This window comes from Sciurus carolinensis, chromosome 17, assembly GCF_902686445.1.
Source record: "Sciurus carolinensis chromosome 17, mSciCar1.2, whole genome shotgun sequence".
NCBI classification, from domain to species: domain Eukaryota; kingdom Metazoa; phylum Chordata; class Mammalia; order Rodentia; family Sciuridae; genus Sciurus; species Sciurus carolinensis.
Genome location: NC_062229.1, coordinates 16,999,131 through 17,015,989, shown reverse-complemented (window position 1 = coordinate 17,015,989; position 16,859 = coordinate 16,999,131). Strand labels below are relative to the sequence as shown.

The 16,859-nt window shown below is 41.1% G+C and overlaps 1 pseudogene; it reads right to left on the bottom strand.

Moving 5' to 3' along the window:
• Positions 1-220: 220 nt before the first annotated feature.
• Positions 221-997, bottom strand: LOC124968127 (olfactory receptor 7A10-like; annotated as a pseudogene).
• Positions 998-16,859: the final 15,862 nt, after the last annotated feature.

Sequence of the window (16,859 nt, the reverse complement as noted above, 5' to 3'; positions counted from 1 at the left end):
GAGAAAGTATGAAAGTGACCAAGGTGAACACTGTTCAGATGTCAAAGAGGAGAAAGCTTCACAAGGTGAGTGCTCATCTTTTATAGAGGAGTTGAAATCAAAGAAATGGAAACTTGAGACAATAAATAGAAGGAACAAGTCCTACTTCCATAATCTGAACAAACTTGCAATTACTTGCTCTGAGACTTCACACTCTGCAATCAATGGCAGCTTCTTAGTCTCAGAACAGTGAATGCTTGTGTAGTTTCTCAGAGAAACTTCTCAGAGCGCTCTTGATATCCTTATTCCTGAGACTGTAGACAAAGGGGTTCAGCATGGGGGTGACCATGCTGTACATCACTGAGGCTCTTGTACTTGGTTATGAGTTTTGGGTCACAGCAGAGTTAAGGTACACACTTAGAACAGTACAATAAACAAGGAAACCACAGAGAGGTGAGACACACAGGTGGAGAAGGCTTTGTACTTGCCCTGAGCTGATGAGATTGCACAGATGGAGGACACTATCTTGGAGTAGGAGTAAAGGATTCCAGTGAGGGGGCCACCTCCCAGCACCACACATGTAACATACATCAACATGTCATTAAGAAGAGTGTCAGAGCAGGCAAGGTGGACCACCTGATTAGGTTCACAGAAAAAGGGGGGATATCCAAGTCTGTGCAGAAGGACAGTCACAACATCATTAGGCTTTGCAACCAGGAATTCAGGGCACTTTTGATCCAGGACACCAAAACCAGCAATCCACAGAGTCTCTGGTTCATGATGACCATGTAGTGCAGGGGTGGCAGATGGTCACATATCAGTCATAGGCCATCACAGCTAGAAGGAAGTTGTCCAACAGTACAAATAATTCAAAAAAATAAATCTGTATGATGCAGCCTTCATAGGTAATTGCCTTGCTCTCTGTCTGGATGTTCACCAGCATCTTTGGGATGGTGGTGGAGGTGAAGCAGATGTCCACAAATGACAGATTGGAGAAGAAAAAGTACATGGGCATGTGCAGGTGGGAGTCTGAGATGGTGGCCAGGATGATGAGCAGGTTCCCCAGCACAGTGACCAGGTACATAGAGTGGAAAAACCCAAAGATGAGGGGCTGCTAGTTCTGGGTCTTCTGAAAGTCCCAGTAGGAGGAATTCTGAAACTTGGGTATAATTCCGTGGTTCCATTTCTTGGGTCTACCAGGAAAGAGAAAAACAACAGCACTGAGCTTTATGCCTGGCCGCCTTTAGCTGTCCCCTTCCCACCTCTAATGAAGAATTCCCGTCCTTCTCTTCCTTTCTCTCAGCGAGCTGTACTATTCTACTGCTTTCATGAGCAATTCTTTCATCAATTGAAGTTCAATTCTATGAACACATTCATTTCAGCAATGTAAACTGAGTTCCAACCATGTACCTGTAAATGCCTCACCAAGGAACCGAGAAATAAGTCACTAGAATTCAATTACAGAAAAAGACTGTGTAGAGGAAATTGTAAAAGAAGAGCTAGAGGAAGATTTTGAATGTTTTCACCACACAGGGGAGATAGATGGATTTCTACATTACATAATGTAAACATGTATTAAAACATCTCATGGCATCCAAAATCATGTGCAATTGTCATGTATTAGTTACAAAAGAAAAGAAAGGATAATAGGCTACATCAGATGATAATCATTGCTATGGAGAAAAGGTGGCAGGTCGAAAGGAGAGTAGATGGAGGAGCTAATTTGTTGTAGGCCAAGAAAAATGATATGAACAAGGTGACATTTGAACAGAGACCTCCAGGATGAGGGAGGCCACACAGCAGAGGTGTGTCTAGCAGGAGTGAGCGGCCCAATAACCCCTCTGACGGTGCTTGTTTCATGCTTCAAATTTCAAAAGGAAGCCAGAATCGGGTAGAGAGAGATGGGAGAGACGAGGTGCCTGAGAATGTTGAGGAAGGAGGCGGCCTCTGAAGCTGCTGACATGTTAGGTTTCTCCAGAGGCTGAGGGTTCTGTCTCACAAGTTGTCCCTTGTACTTGAGTTTAAAGCAGATTTACTGAGATCTAGTTATGTCCGAAGGTCTGCACTATGCAATGTGCATGATCTGGTGAGTTCAGACTCGTAGGAAGCCTGGTGCCCTCACCCAATCAATGCCATGGACACGTCCATCCCCTCCCAGAGTGTCCTTGTGTGCACCCCACCTTTTTATTGCTTGTTTTTGTCTGTAGTGGGAACAATTAACATCAGGTCTGTCCTCCTGGGACATTTTCAATATCATTTGTTAGTTCCAGGAACTATGTTGTCATCAGTTGTCTGGAAATACAATGTCTTATATAACTAACTTAATAAAACAGAGCAAATGTTCCCTCCTACAATCCCATGACACTCTTCTGCTCTGGAATCTATGAGTTTGGTTACTTAATACTTCTCATGAATGTGGAATCACGTGGTATTTGATTTCAATGTGGTCCCTGGATCCAAGTGGATGGTTATGTTTGCTTTAGATATCTAATGATCTGGACAGATAAGGACTATATGATCTGCACAGATAAGGACTAAATGATCTGCACAGATAAGACTATACAAAGGAAGAAAAATTATAGGCTGATGTTCTTCACTAATGTAAATGAAAATATTCTCAGCACAATACTCACAAGATGAATTCAACAGCAGGTTTAAAGGATGATTCACAGTTGAGAATACCTGAGCTCACGGACTGAAGCTCTGATGGCCACTCTCTATAACCCGCACTGAGTCCCACTGCCTTCTCTCCTCTTTCTCCATGTGATTTTTCCCCGTGGATGTCATATCACAGACACACTTCATTCATTATCTTCCACCTTTGACATTATCATGTAAGATTCAAATGAGCGGAGACCTTATCTGCTTTCTTCATTTATGTATTTTTACACAGGCGAATACATTTTAGAAAATACAGAAAAAATCGAAGCAAGTTAGAGTTTATGCACTAAAAATATACTTGAATATTGAAAGGGATCATAAATAACTGCATTGATGAAATTGAATAAAAGGTCAAGATAAATACTTAACAAAAGACCCAAAATAATAATTCTATATCATCCACATGAGCAGCTAACTCAGGAATGAATTGGCAAAGACCTGGAAATACAATAATACAAACGGATACTTGGGAGCAGAGAAAGAATCCCCCACAGTTATCATTTCATCCTATAAACATAAATGGGTTCAAGGGAGCTTATGGCTCTGGACACGATGGCAGGAGTGATGAGATGAATTCACGGCCATGATGAAAAGACTGCTCGCTTTGCGGGTTCTTACCAAGTGTGGGAGCTAGAAGCACTGTGTGCATCTTCTCATTGCTCCTCCCAGGAATCCTACCACACCAGTTGTTTACACCCATGGTGCAGACAGGGAGTCTCCATAAACACAAAGAGGCTTCTATATGTAAAAGTGTGCTCCTGAGAATGATGTGGGCGGTCTTTTGTGGAATGCAAATGTGTGTGTTCCTCCATGTGAAAGGAGATGTTTGCTATTTACAGAAATAGAATCAATCCCAAAAGGCAAAAAGAAAGCAACAAGGAAACACATGTGCAATAATGTAGCAAAAGTCACAAGAGGCAATTGATGACCTCTAACTGTGCCTAGGAGCTTTCTAGATTTAAAAAGCAGCCGAGAGGATGGGTCTGCAATATGACTGACATAGGTTTGATCACACAAAGTTCACCAACTTTCACATGCCCCTTCACCCAAATATATCTGTAATATACAAAATAATGAACTTGTAAATGGCAAAGTGTGTAAAACTCTAATTATTCCTTTGAAAGAACCAAATCAAAACATATAACTCCCGGTCCCCTGTGAGTCCCCAAGAGCAAACAAAAATCTTGCACAAACAATTTGGAATTGCAAAGAGAAAGAAATTGGCTTACACACCGAAAGTATATCCAGTCTCAGCAGGTGTTGTGTTGTAAAGCAATGTAGTTTTCCCCCTGACCTCTGGAATCAGTTACTTGACTCACGTGAAAACCTAGCATGACAGAAGATCCCGTGCAGCCACCGTCTCAGGAGCTGTTGTCCAAGGTGACATCTGTTAGCAGTTCCATGGTCCCATCTTTATAATGCAAAACACCATTGGATGTGTTCTAATTTTATGGAAAATACTTTATACTACTTCTTCACTCAGTGTGAAACAATTAGATTTCCAGTCCCAATATGGAATTGTAAACAATGATCTATACATTATAGATTCTAAAAAACAGTCCAGTTTTTAACACATTAAATAAATAGCTAAGGTGTCAAGCACACAATCTCAGGGATCTTGGCTGAACTGGCTTGGTTCAGGTGAGCTCGGGTAAACTTTGTCAACTTTCATGCTTGCTGAATCTTTCCTGCTTGCATTATCTACTGGGGTCCCAACTCACCTGGGTGGGTTCTCTGAGAAGAAGGCCTGTGTGTGGGAGTCTGGGATCCAGCCTGGATTGTTGAAGTTGGAGATTGAAACTCTGTTCCCAGACAAGCAAGGAGGAGGAGAGCACTGGACCCCTAGCTTGATTTAGGACTCCAGTACCAACCACAATATCTTGTCCAGCCCAAGATGAACCTTCTGAGGGACAGCATCAGAGGCTCTATTTACAGTTCTGTCTCCTGCTCATTAGGCGCACCTCCTCTTGATACTTCAGTTCCTGGGCTTTCGTGTCCCAGTGGGATGTTGTTCTGAGCAGAAAGGAATATTTCCTGCTCTTTCCCTGTTCCCAAGAGACCAGGTTAGAAATCAGGTGGAGTCAGCCTCTATTTCTCCTTGTCCATGAAGACTCCTGCCTTCCAGAAGTCTCACCTTCATAACACTGTTGCCCAACAGTTACTGACCAGGTGTCCGGAAGTCTCAGAACAACTGCTGGGCTTGGTCAAAGAAATGGGAGACAAACTGGGAAGAGGGAAATGAGGGAGTCAGAGAGCTGGACACAGGGGCCTTGGGGCAGAGAGTGGACAGAGATGAGGGTGATGAGTGTCCTTTTCTGTCCTGGTCTTCTTCTCTGCATTTCACTGTTGTCTTCAGAAGGTGGTGTCCACTTAAGAGTAGGAACCTCCATGGAGAAAAGTGGCAGAAGCACACATTGGTGTGTGTGTGTGTGTGTGTGTGTGTGTGTGTGCACTCATGCATGCATGAACTTGCCTTTATGCACCTGTGCATGTGTGTACATGTTTTCTTACATGCAAGTGTGCATGCACGTATATCCACATGCACAGTGTGTGTGTACATATGTGTATTTATCAACACACACATGCTTGTGTGTCAGGGTCATACACCTTCAGACATGGACATTAGACAATCAGGGGTCTGGTCTTGGTCACCTATCCATTACAAAGGTGGCATCTCCCACTGTGCTTCACATTGACACATTGGGTGGCGTTGTGACCCCGGTGTTGCATGGAGCTGCACTCCTCCACAGCTGGGGTACATGAAGGACTGGGTCGCCCCATCCTGGCTCTGTTCAAGCCTTGTCTCAGTCATCCTCCCAGCCTTACCACCCTCCCCACCTTCCTCAAGGTCACACACGCAGGGGACCACCGGATCTGAAACGGCTCTGTGATGGCACACTCTACTCTTCCGCACCTTGGAGGAGGAGCTGGAAAGTCAAGGTCCATGGGTCACCCCCTTTCCCTCCTGCTTCAAAATGAGCGACAATGCTTGTTATGTCTTTTACATAGAAAATCAAAGGGAGAGCAGTAATTGTGACCCTTGAATATTGTAAGGGACTCGAATTGTTTATTAAATTCTTTTTACTGTGGTTAAGGCACAAAACATGAAATTTGCCATTTTAACTCATTGTAGTGGAACAGAATACATCTACAATTACTGTTGTTTCTACAATTTATCGTCACTCCAAAGAGACCCTTGACCTTGAAAAATCACCCTCCACCTTCCCTCCTGCCCTCCTGACCTCCCATCTACTTCCTCTCGCTACACATTGCTTGTTTCAGCTATTTCATATGAGGAGCCATGCTAGATTCTTCCTTCTGTTTAGTTTATTATTTAGTTTAAAGCTTTCAACGTTTTCCCTTGTAGCAAGTGTCACAACGTAGATCCTTCCCCTGGCTGAGGGACCTTGCTTTACGAACACCTGCCATGTCTCTGCCTCTCTCTGTTGGTGGGCATGGTTGTCCCCACTTTTTGGCCACTATAAATATAGCTGCGATGGACATGGATGTACAAGTGTCTATTTGAGTCTCTGTTTTCCATTATTTGAGGTGGTGCAGTTGCTAGGCATTTGATAATTCTGTGTTGACTTTGGGGACTCCGAAGTGTTTTCCACAATAGCAGAACCATTTGACTTTCCTGATAGGCATGTGTGAGGATTTCAGATTCTCCTCTTTCTCATCACCATTATTACCTTTTTAAAAAAATTATGTTACTTTTGAATGTTCTCTGTCTAATTTTCATTGATAATAATTTTATGTATTTGTGAGATATAAAATGATATTTTATGTATACATTATTTAAAGGTTAATTCAATGTTATTGGCATAGCTTTCACCTTAAATGGGTATTCTATAATTATGCTGAGATCATCCCAAATCCACTCATCTAACTTTTTTTTTAAAAAATACATTGTTTTATTGTTTGCTTTGGTCACCTTCCTATGCAATAGAACACCAGAGTGCACTCCTCCTATCTACCTGCATCTTTGTGCCTATTGACCAACCTGTCTCCATTACCCTTTTCTATTCCCCTGTCCAGACATTGTTAACAGTTGCTGTGCTCTCCATTTCCATGACATCATCTATTTTACGTTCATTTTAAGGCATGTTAATGGTATCTCATTGTGGTTTTGCATCAAATTCAAGTTTTGGCCTCCAGAAGTGAAGTTTTACTGGGAGACAACACACCTGCTCCTTTTTTGTCCACAGTGGTTTCCACACTAATGACAGAGCTGAGTCACTGTGAGAGACCATGTGACCTGTGAAGTCTGAGATATTTACTATCTGCCCCTGCACAGAAGTTTGCTGGGTGATCTATTCAAGCCAGGAGGCAAAGTGAGAACCTTGTTAGTGAAAGGGAGTGTGTGTGTGTGTGTGTGTGTGTGTGTGTGTGTGTGTATGCATATTCACATGAACTCTCTTGGGTCAGAGCTGCTTGGTTGGTGGTACATGTGATGGACAGAAGGACAGTCCCCACAGGTTTCTGAGCCCTCATCCCTCCATCCTGTGACTGTTTTACCCCACTTTTGAATCCCACTGAGAATATTGTCTTTAAAATCAAAACAAATATCAAAAATACATACTGTCAGATTATTTCAATTGCCCTCAGTCCTGCTTCCTTTTATTATTGCAAGGTCTAGCTATTTCTTCAGAACAAGCAGTCCTCAATGCAAATTTTTAAAAAGACTTTAATCAAAGGAGAGTAACTGGTGAGGGGTTCTCTGTGCCTGGCCATGACAACCTACACCAGACTCTCACAGAATTTCACAGACTTCCTCCTCAGAGAGAGGTCCCCAGACCAGGCCCTGCAGTACCAAGACCACCTATATCAAATAAGAATGCAGAATTCCTGGAACCTTAGTAGACCTATAGTCTCAGCATTTGCTTCTGTACTTGCCTTTTGGTGATTCTCCTGCATAAATATGCAGAAATGTGGTCTAGAATTGGTTTTGATCACCTCTTCACTGTTGACATTTAGAACGAGGGTAATTATTTGTGTTGGGAACTGTTGTGGGTGTGGTAGATGGCTAGTACCAATGTTCAAACATTGTTAAATATCCTCTGGGGGAAAATATATGTAGGTGTAAACCAAAAGCTCATATATATGAACTGGAAGCATCCTGCCAGAAGTCAAATGAAGGTCTCATCGCTCCTTACAGTATAGCATTTGTCACCCCATTTTTCTGCCATGGAGATGGAGGTCATAGGAGTATCACTATGTAAAATCGACTTCACAGAATAGAAGTCAATAAAATGAAGTTTCCCAGTTCCTATCAGGTATTAGGCTCAGGTTATGATGCATGAAGTGAACCAATCACATCTCATTCTAATAAACATTTTTAAGTTAAGGGTTGAATGGGAGCTCATAACTGGTCTTAAAACTATAACTTAATGACAATTTGAGAAAGGATCCAGGTAGGCAAGAAGAGTAATGCCCAAGATTTAGACAAAGGGAACACAGTGCTCACCCTTGTTAAAGAGGAGTGACTTTTCTGGGGTATTGTTGCTTTTTGCCCAGCACAGGTTCATGCCTAGAGACACATGAGCTCCAGTCAAGATGAGCTCATCAGTGTCAGACTTAGAAAACACTTTCGGCCAAATGGGGAAAGATGTGCCAGGAAGCTGGACCACTGGAAGACAGGTGGATCCATGGAGGAACAATAAAAACTAAGTTTACTGGACGATAAACAGTTCTCTTGGTAATAGAGAATCAGCAGGAAGAGTTTCCTGTCTGTCCAGGCCAGTGTCCCTCCAGGGGACAAGGGGAAAATGAGCCTAATGAGCAGATATAGGGAGCTGTGACTCTCTGCTCCGATGTGGTCTTGCAGTACATAGCCTTGTGCTGGACGGGATGTGCTGGTGTCCTTTGAGGTCGTTGGTCTTCCTAGGAGCCAGCACTTGACTCCTTCCTTCTGTGTTTTCTGGGGACAGAGCTTCAGTCACCATCAAGCCCACCCAGGCAGGACCTTGCACCTCCAGAGAGACCTTCCTCTCACAGCTGGTCTCCAGGTGAGTCTGAGAGCTCAGTGGACGCTGCAGGAGAGCTTCAGAGAATTGAACCCAGGACTCTTTAGCTGAGGTCAGTGGAGAGCCAGGCCAACCTAGCACAGAGCAGGGCTTCTGTGACTGCTCACTATTCTGATTGAGGATTTACTCACAAGGTTGCATTGATTCATGACACTTGGCTGAGAAGTGAACATTGCACTGATTAACACAGGGTACACTGCTGGCCATGAAATGGAGCGAATGGAGGCTGAAGAGAGGATGGGAGGGAGGCATCCAGTGCTCCCAGAGAAAGAGCAGAGGTCTGAGGATCTCTGCAGTTAAAGGACTAGAGGAATAGGGATTAACTGTAAAGGGAAAACCAGTGAAATTAGGGTGTATTTTTATGTGTGTGTAATTTAGATGAAAAATATTTGATTACATTTATGTACTCTGTACAAGATTCTGAGGAAGGATCTTGCAAATTTATATTACTATAAATGGCCATGGGACACAGATTGTTTAAAATTTTTTATTTGTTGTATTTAGTTGTACATGACAGTAGAATGGATTTATACATTTTGATAGATCATACATAATGGATTATAATCTCTCAGTTTTCTGATTGTATATATTGTAAGGATCACATTGTTCAGGCAGTCATATATGTACATGATGTGTTAATATCTGTTTCACTCTGCTATCATTCCTTCCCCCTCACCACTTTTCCTGCCTTCACCCACTCTACCTAATATAATGTAACTGCTCTTCCCTATTCCCCACCCTCATTATGAATTAGCATCAACATATCGGAGAAAATATTATTTTTTTATTTGGCTTCAGAATTAATAAACTATCAAACTAAACTAGATGCCCTTAAACAGGTGAATGGATAAGGAAAGTTTGATCTATGTATGCACACACACACACACACACACACACACACACACAGACACACACACATATGAAGGGATGTATATTTTAACATGTTATTTCTGTTGTCTCATTAAAAAGCAATTTAACAGTTGAATAGAGATACACCTAGGAGACTTACTTTGGAAGGGTTTATATATCTGAGCCTGTGAGTTTGTTGAGCACTTACTTCTAATTGCTGAGGATCTATGCCAGTTTCTCTATTGTATACTGGGAGATTTTATCCCCAACTCGTTTTCCAATGCATTTATTTAAAAGATTGGTGAAGTTTCATTTTCTTTTACAGACTGCCTATTTTCATGTATGTAGAAATATTTTTGTGAGGAATATTGAAAAATTATGACTTTTGTAAGTCCAAGCCTATAAATTGACTGTATTTGTTTGCACTTTTTTGGAATGTATTGAGTGACTAATGTAATATTTTCTTTTTTGAACACTTGCTTTAAAAAAGTTAGTGTATATTCTCATGCAGCCCTCATGCTACATCACCTTAGATACACATTTCCAACTGCTTTTCACGTCTCTGCTTTTGCTTATGATTGTGTTTTGTCTTTTTCTGCTCAGGTGCATTGCTCAGAAAGGCATCACCTTTAGGCATCATTGAAAGGCATTCATGCTTATTTCCCTCTCGATGAAAGCTCATTTTATCTTTACTTAGCATATTTTAACATACATATTTTTGCATGACCAATATTAAAACTTTACATATTTTCCCTGTCATGCAGTTTATAGGTCTTCCTTCATTTTGTGCTATTTCCATTTGTTTGGCAATTTAGTCTTGAATTTGTAACCCATGTTGATATCATTAAATAACTCCTATTTCCCATCTTTCCATTGGATGTTTAGAGTTTTCATTCCATTTTGTTTCAATCAGTGTGCGATGAATGAATGTATTGAAAAGTGACATGGAACCCCATGAACATGTACAGAGGGCATTTTTAATAAAGAATAGGAGAACATTGAAGACTCAGTGTGGTAGAACATAGGCTGGTGGTCAGCAGAGGCAGGAAAGGCAGGGGAGGAGCCAGGGAGGCCTGATGACCATAGCAGTCCACAGGCACAGGAGGAAGGGCTCCTGTGTCCCACCACATGCTGGAAAGTTTTCAGTAAAATCTTTTCTTGTACATTTTATCTCTAAAATTTTACAATCCTAAGAAGCAAACTGAAAATTACTCCAAAATACTCTAACAGATTTATAAGATATACTTACAAAAAAATAAGAACAATGAAGTTAGGTAGTTCCCAACAAAAGAATTGACAAAATGTTTAAGGAGAGGGAGATGCTAATGACCCTAATTTGAGCATTTCATATTTCACGCATGAATTGAATTATAACACTCCACCCTGTTGTATGTACACTTATTATTTGTCTGTTAAAAAAATTGCGGTGAAGTTCAGTGAGAGCACTTGGTTATTATTCACAAAGCTCTGTGTTTGTGTTCCCTCAATGCAAATGAAAATAAACAAAAAACCAAAAAAGCAGGGCCCACAAAAATAGAAAACTATAATAAATAATCAATGTGAAATATTAGATAAAAATTGGAAACAAAAAAAATCCATAAACTGCATTAAATAAAGAACTATAGTTATACCAAACTTACTAGCACTGCCATTCTGTTTTCCTGTAAGTTCTCAGTTTATGTTTGAACTTTTCTTCCTATTCTGCATAATGACAAGCTCATACACTCTTCATACAAATGCAGGCATAGGCTCCTATGCACACTGGACATGCCCTCTCTTTGGTTGAGGTCTGTTCTAGCTTGTGCCCTCTTTCCTTCTCTCTGAAAGATGTCTGCTGAGTTCCTTCAAATCAACTAACAACACCCTTTAGATGTTTCAAAGGATGTATGGTATTTCACAATGGAAATATGCTATCCATACTTCTCTTTGTGTTCTTTCTTAGTTTTTAAATCGTTGCTTTACTATTATATCAATGCTGCCAAAGTATTTCGCTATTGTTAATTTCATAGTGGTTCTCAATCACTACTGATATTTCTGCCCTAGGGGATATTGAGCAGTGTCTGGAGAGATTTCTTGCTGTCAAAAAGAAGGGGTCATATCTCTGTATTTGAAACATCCATGTACACTAGACTACATTCCTGGTTCATTTGACAAGTGATAGCTTAGCATTTATCATCTGCCATAATGTCATAGAAACATTGTCTGCTCTGTAATAGTGTGCCAAATTCTTGGTCAACTTCATTACTCTTCATGTTGATGTTTTAAGCATGCTGTATAATATGCTTTTCATTTCTCTAAGTTTCTTTTTAATTACTGTATGGAAAACCATGAAAATAGAAACCTCAGAGACTGAGGGCAGGTCGGTTAGTGTAGAGTGCCTACAAGCACAGAAGTCACCTGGAGTTACACTTAGCCTAACACACACACACACACACACACACACACACACACACACACACACACACACACATGAAACAGCTCTTCTATCTACTCTCTCCATTTGTGCGTTCTTTTGTTTTTTGGAGCACTTTCAACTCTTCACATGATATATCATGATTTCTTTTTTGAACAGCTTTGTTGAAGTGTAAGTAATACCCAAAGGACCACATGTGTTTAAAGTGTACAATATGAGTTGTACATATGGAAATGCTAATATGCATATGGAAATGCAAATATAGGCCAGATCCTGGGCACAAAGAGGAAGGCTATATTCATATGCTCTTTGCTCATCAATGGGATGTAGGAGCTTTGGTTGTTGAGGCCTGCAGAGTGCCTGGAACGTGGCCAGCACTCCACATATACTCTTTCATGGTAAATAGCAATTTCTCCTTAAAGGATTAAGGAGAAAGCTCTTGGAAAGGCTTAGAGTGAGGCAGGAATTCCTAACAAGTAATGGCTTTAGGGGTATCCTAGGGTGACCAGACCCAGAAACAAAACAGAAATTAATTTCTTTACTGGAAAATATGAAATCTAACATTTATATCCATTTTGTCCATGTGTGTGAAGAGCAGTGTATGAGTCAGGGTTCTCTAGAGGAACAGAATCAATCAGAATTATGATATAAAAAGGGGATCTATTAGATTGTCTGACACAGGCAGAAGGTGGATAGTCCACAATGGCCATTTAAAGCTGGAAGAAACAGCAGCTGCAAAGTCCAAGACACAGAAGACCCAGAACAAGAAAGATCAACAGTGCTTCACTGGTCTGAGACCAAGGCTTTGAAATTTACCTGGAGAATCACTGGAAGAGTTTACTTTAGAAGATTGAAAAACCAGAGGCTGATATCCTCAGAGGATTGAAGTAGCAATCAAGAAACCATTCAAGAGTCAAGTTTGCATCTGCATCTGCTTCCTGGTTCTTCCAGTTTCTATTCCTTCCTATTGGGTGGTGCTGACCATGCTTAGGGAGGGACTCCACTTCAGTTCCTGTCTCACATTCCAATCATTCCTAGACACACCATGATGGACACACCCAGAAGCTCTTAATCATCAACATCTCTTAATCCAATCAAGTTGACAATTCAAATTAACCATTGAAAGTAGTCATATATTCTTTCTCTTTTCAGTAGTCACATCCACTTCATGGAACCAGGAAACAATACAAGATTTTCAGAATTCCTCCTTCTGGGATTTCAGAGGTCCCAGAACTATAGCCTCTCATCGTTGAACTTTTCCTCTCCATGTACCTGGTCACCATGTTGGGGAACCTGATCATCATCCTGGCCACCATCTCAGACTCATACCTGCATACACCCATGTACTTCTTCCTCTCCAACCTGTTCTTTGTCGACATCTGCTTCACCTCCACCACTGTCCCAAAGATGCTGGTGAACATCCAGACACAAAGCAACGCCATTACCTATGAAGGATGCATCACCCAGATGTGCTTTTTCTTGATTTTTGTAGAGGTGGACAACTTCCTCCTGACCATCATGGCCTGTGACAGATATGAGGTCATCTGTCACCCCTTTCACTACACTGTCATCATGAATCTCCAGCTCTGTGGTTTGGTGGTTCTGGTGTGCTTGATCCTGAGTCTCCTACATGCCTTGATACAAAGCTTAATGGTGTTGAGCCTGTCTTTCTCCACACACTTAGAAATTCCACACTTTTTCTGTGAACTTAACAAGGTGGTCCAACTTGCCTGTTCTGACACCTTGATTAGTGATTTGGTCAGGTATTTTGTAACTGTTGCTGGGAGTTGGCCCCCTCGCTGGCATCCTTTACTCCTACTCCAAGATAGTGTCCTTCATTTGTAAAATCTCATCAGCTCAGGGGAGGTACAAAGCCTTCTCCACCTGTGCGTCTCACCTCTCCATGGTCTCCTTATTTTACTGCACAGGCCTAAGTTGTACCTTAGTTCTGGTGCAACCCACAGCCCACACTCCAGTGCAACAGTCTCGGTGATGTACACTGTGGTCATCCCCATGCTGAGCCCCTTCATCTACAGTCTGAGGAATAAGGATGTAAAGAGAGCCCTGAGAAGGCTCTTTGGAAGGAAATGATGAAAGACTCTTGCCCTGGGGTTCAGGGGCACCTGCCCATGACTGCAGGCAGCTCAGACTCAGATATAGAGTTGTGTTGTTTTAATCTGATTGTGAATGTGACAAATCTGCATTGTGTTAACCCTGGAGTTGACATGATTCTGGTTTGAACCTCTATGCAATGTAACCAGCTCTCTTTATCTAGCCTTTGGTTTCTCTGACACTCAACTGTTCGTCTACATATTCTACTGATTTTTTCTTTGAAAGAGGAAAACTTTATGTTACAGACAGCAAATATTTCTTACAAAAACATTCTTCCCACATGAAATATGTCATATTGATGAAGGTTTTTCTCTTTCACTGATAAAACAGTCATGTTTTTTACTGTGTTTATGGAAACAGCAGCACTAGGCACATGAGGTAACTTTTGAAATTTACTGGAGTGAAATTTGAGGCCACCATTTTTCTGTGTTGCATTATTATTCCTGTGTATGTCAGCAATATAACTGCTTTTCATGAAAAGTAATCTTTATTATGCTAGTGTACTCTACTACAGGTTATTATGGTCTAAAAAATTCAACAGTAAGATATATAAAGAAAATATGGTATATATGCCCAATGGGGTTTTACTCAGTCATAAAGAAAAATGAAATTATGGCCTTGTTGAAAATGATGGTCCTGGAGAACATTGTGCTAAATGAAATAAGCCAGGCTCAGAACATCGAGGGTCAAATTTCTCTCTCACCTGTTGAACCTAGAGAGAAATGAGGCATAAAAAAGGGTATCACATGACACTAGAAGGGAGAATAATGGAGTCAAGGAATGGGACAGTGGAGTGGGTATGAGGGACAAGGAAAGGGAGATCATCGTCCCACCTATGCCATAACTACACAGGAACACACTGCTGTGAATTCAACCTTCATGTCTGTCTATAAAGCACCAACTAAATACAGTGAATAAATAGCGGGAAGACCAGGAAAGCGCAGGAGGGGAAATAGGAGAGGGAGCAGAGCAGAGAGAGGAAGTCCTGGGGCCTGAAATGGAGCAAATACTATTCCATGCAAGTATGAGTATGTCACAATGAGCACCCCTGTTATATATAACCACAAAATGATAATAAATCATTAAAAAGGGAAAGGAATGATTATAGTTTTTAATTCAGCATATTCAAACTGTCTTTGAAGTAGGTTCCAGACATCCTTAGGAGATCATTATTCTGCCTACTAAAGTGTCTTTTACAGAATTATCTTAGTTGCCATGTAAGAGCTCCACGTAGAATTATTGACTGGGAATGGTTGTGCACACCTTTAATCCTAGTGACTTGGAGGATGAGGATAGAAGGTGACAATTTTGAGGGCAACCTGGACAAGATAGGGACACCCTGGCTGAAAATAAATAAATAAATAAATAAATATTAAAAAGATCCAGTTTTGTAACTCACTGGTAGGTCCCTTCTGGTTTCACTCCCCTGTAATATAAAAGACTATATAATAATAACTGAACAGGGAATTATTACTGTCTCTACAGTGAGTAGATGCACTTCCTTCAGGAATAACACACAATGATGATTTGGGAGGAGAAGACCTAAAACTACCTACACCAGACTCCATAGAGCATCACAGCCTGCTACTCACAGTGAGATTCACAGACCAGGACCTATAGTACCTGGACCACTTTGGACCTTGTTAAATTACAGAGTTTCAGGAGACCTATGACCTCACATTTTGCATTGGAACTTGTATCCCTGGTAAGTCTTCTGAATGATGAAGTTGGTCTAGAATTGGTTCAGAGAACCTCCTCAAGGCTGACATGTGGGGGCAGGGTAATTTTTTGTGTTGGGAGTTGTTGTGGGTGTTTAGTACCATGCTGCAGACATTGCCAATTATCCCCAGGGGAAAAACATATGTAGTTGAGAACCAGAGCCCTTATTTGAGAAGAGTAACTGCCATGCCAGAATTCAAATGAAGGTCCCATCTCCCCTTAATGTAATAGCATTGGTCAGCCGAAGTTCTGCAGTGGATGGAGTTCACAATGGTACCACTACACAGAAGAGACTGCATAGAATAGACCTTAGTAAACATGAAATTGCACAATTCTTGTCAGGTGATAATCTCAGATTATGGTGCACACTAAGAACTAAGTACATCGTTTCTTAATAAATATTTCAAAATGAGGGACTGAATGGGAGCTCTTAACGTGTTAAAACTATAAATTTCCTATTCTTGTGGTTGTGCGTGATGGGGAGTTACCCTTGATGTGTATTCAAACACAAAGATAGGAAAGTGTGTCCAATTAATCTTACTGTCCTTCCTGTTCCCCTTCTCCTCCCTTCCCTCATTCCCCTTTGTCTAATCCAATGGACTTGACTTCTTCCCCTCCCTGCCCCAAACACAAGAATAGGATCCTAATTAGAGTAAGTTATACTCCATGTATGGGTGATATTTCTATATATATCTAATATATCTAAAAGGAACAAGTAACATAAAATTAAAATAATGAAATTTCCTGATAGTGTTGGGAGAGGACCATGAAGACATGACATGAAACGCCCAAGGCTTTAGACCATGTTCTCACCCTTGTTAAAGAGGAATGGCTATTTTCTGGTATATCAGAGCTTTTTGCCCAACACAGGTCCATGCTTTGAAGACATGTGAACAGCAGTCAAGATGAGCTCATCAGTATCAGAATTAGAAAACACTTTTAGTCAAAGGGGAGATGAAGATCCAGGAGGCTGGACCTCTGGAAGGCAGGTGGATGCATGGGGAAAAATAAAAACTAGGTTTACTTGGTTATGATCATGTCTCTTGAGAACAGAGAATCAGCAGGAAGAATTCCCTGTCTTTCCAGTCCAGTGTCCCTCA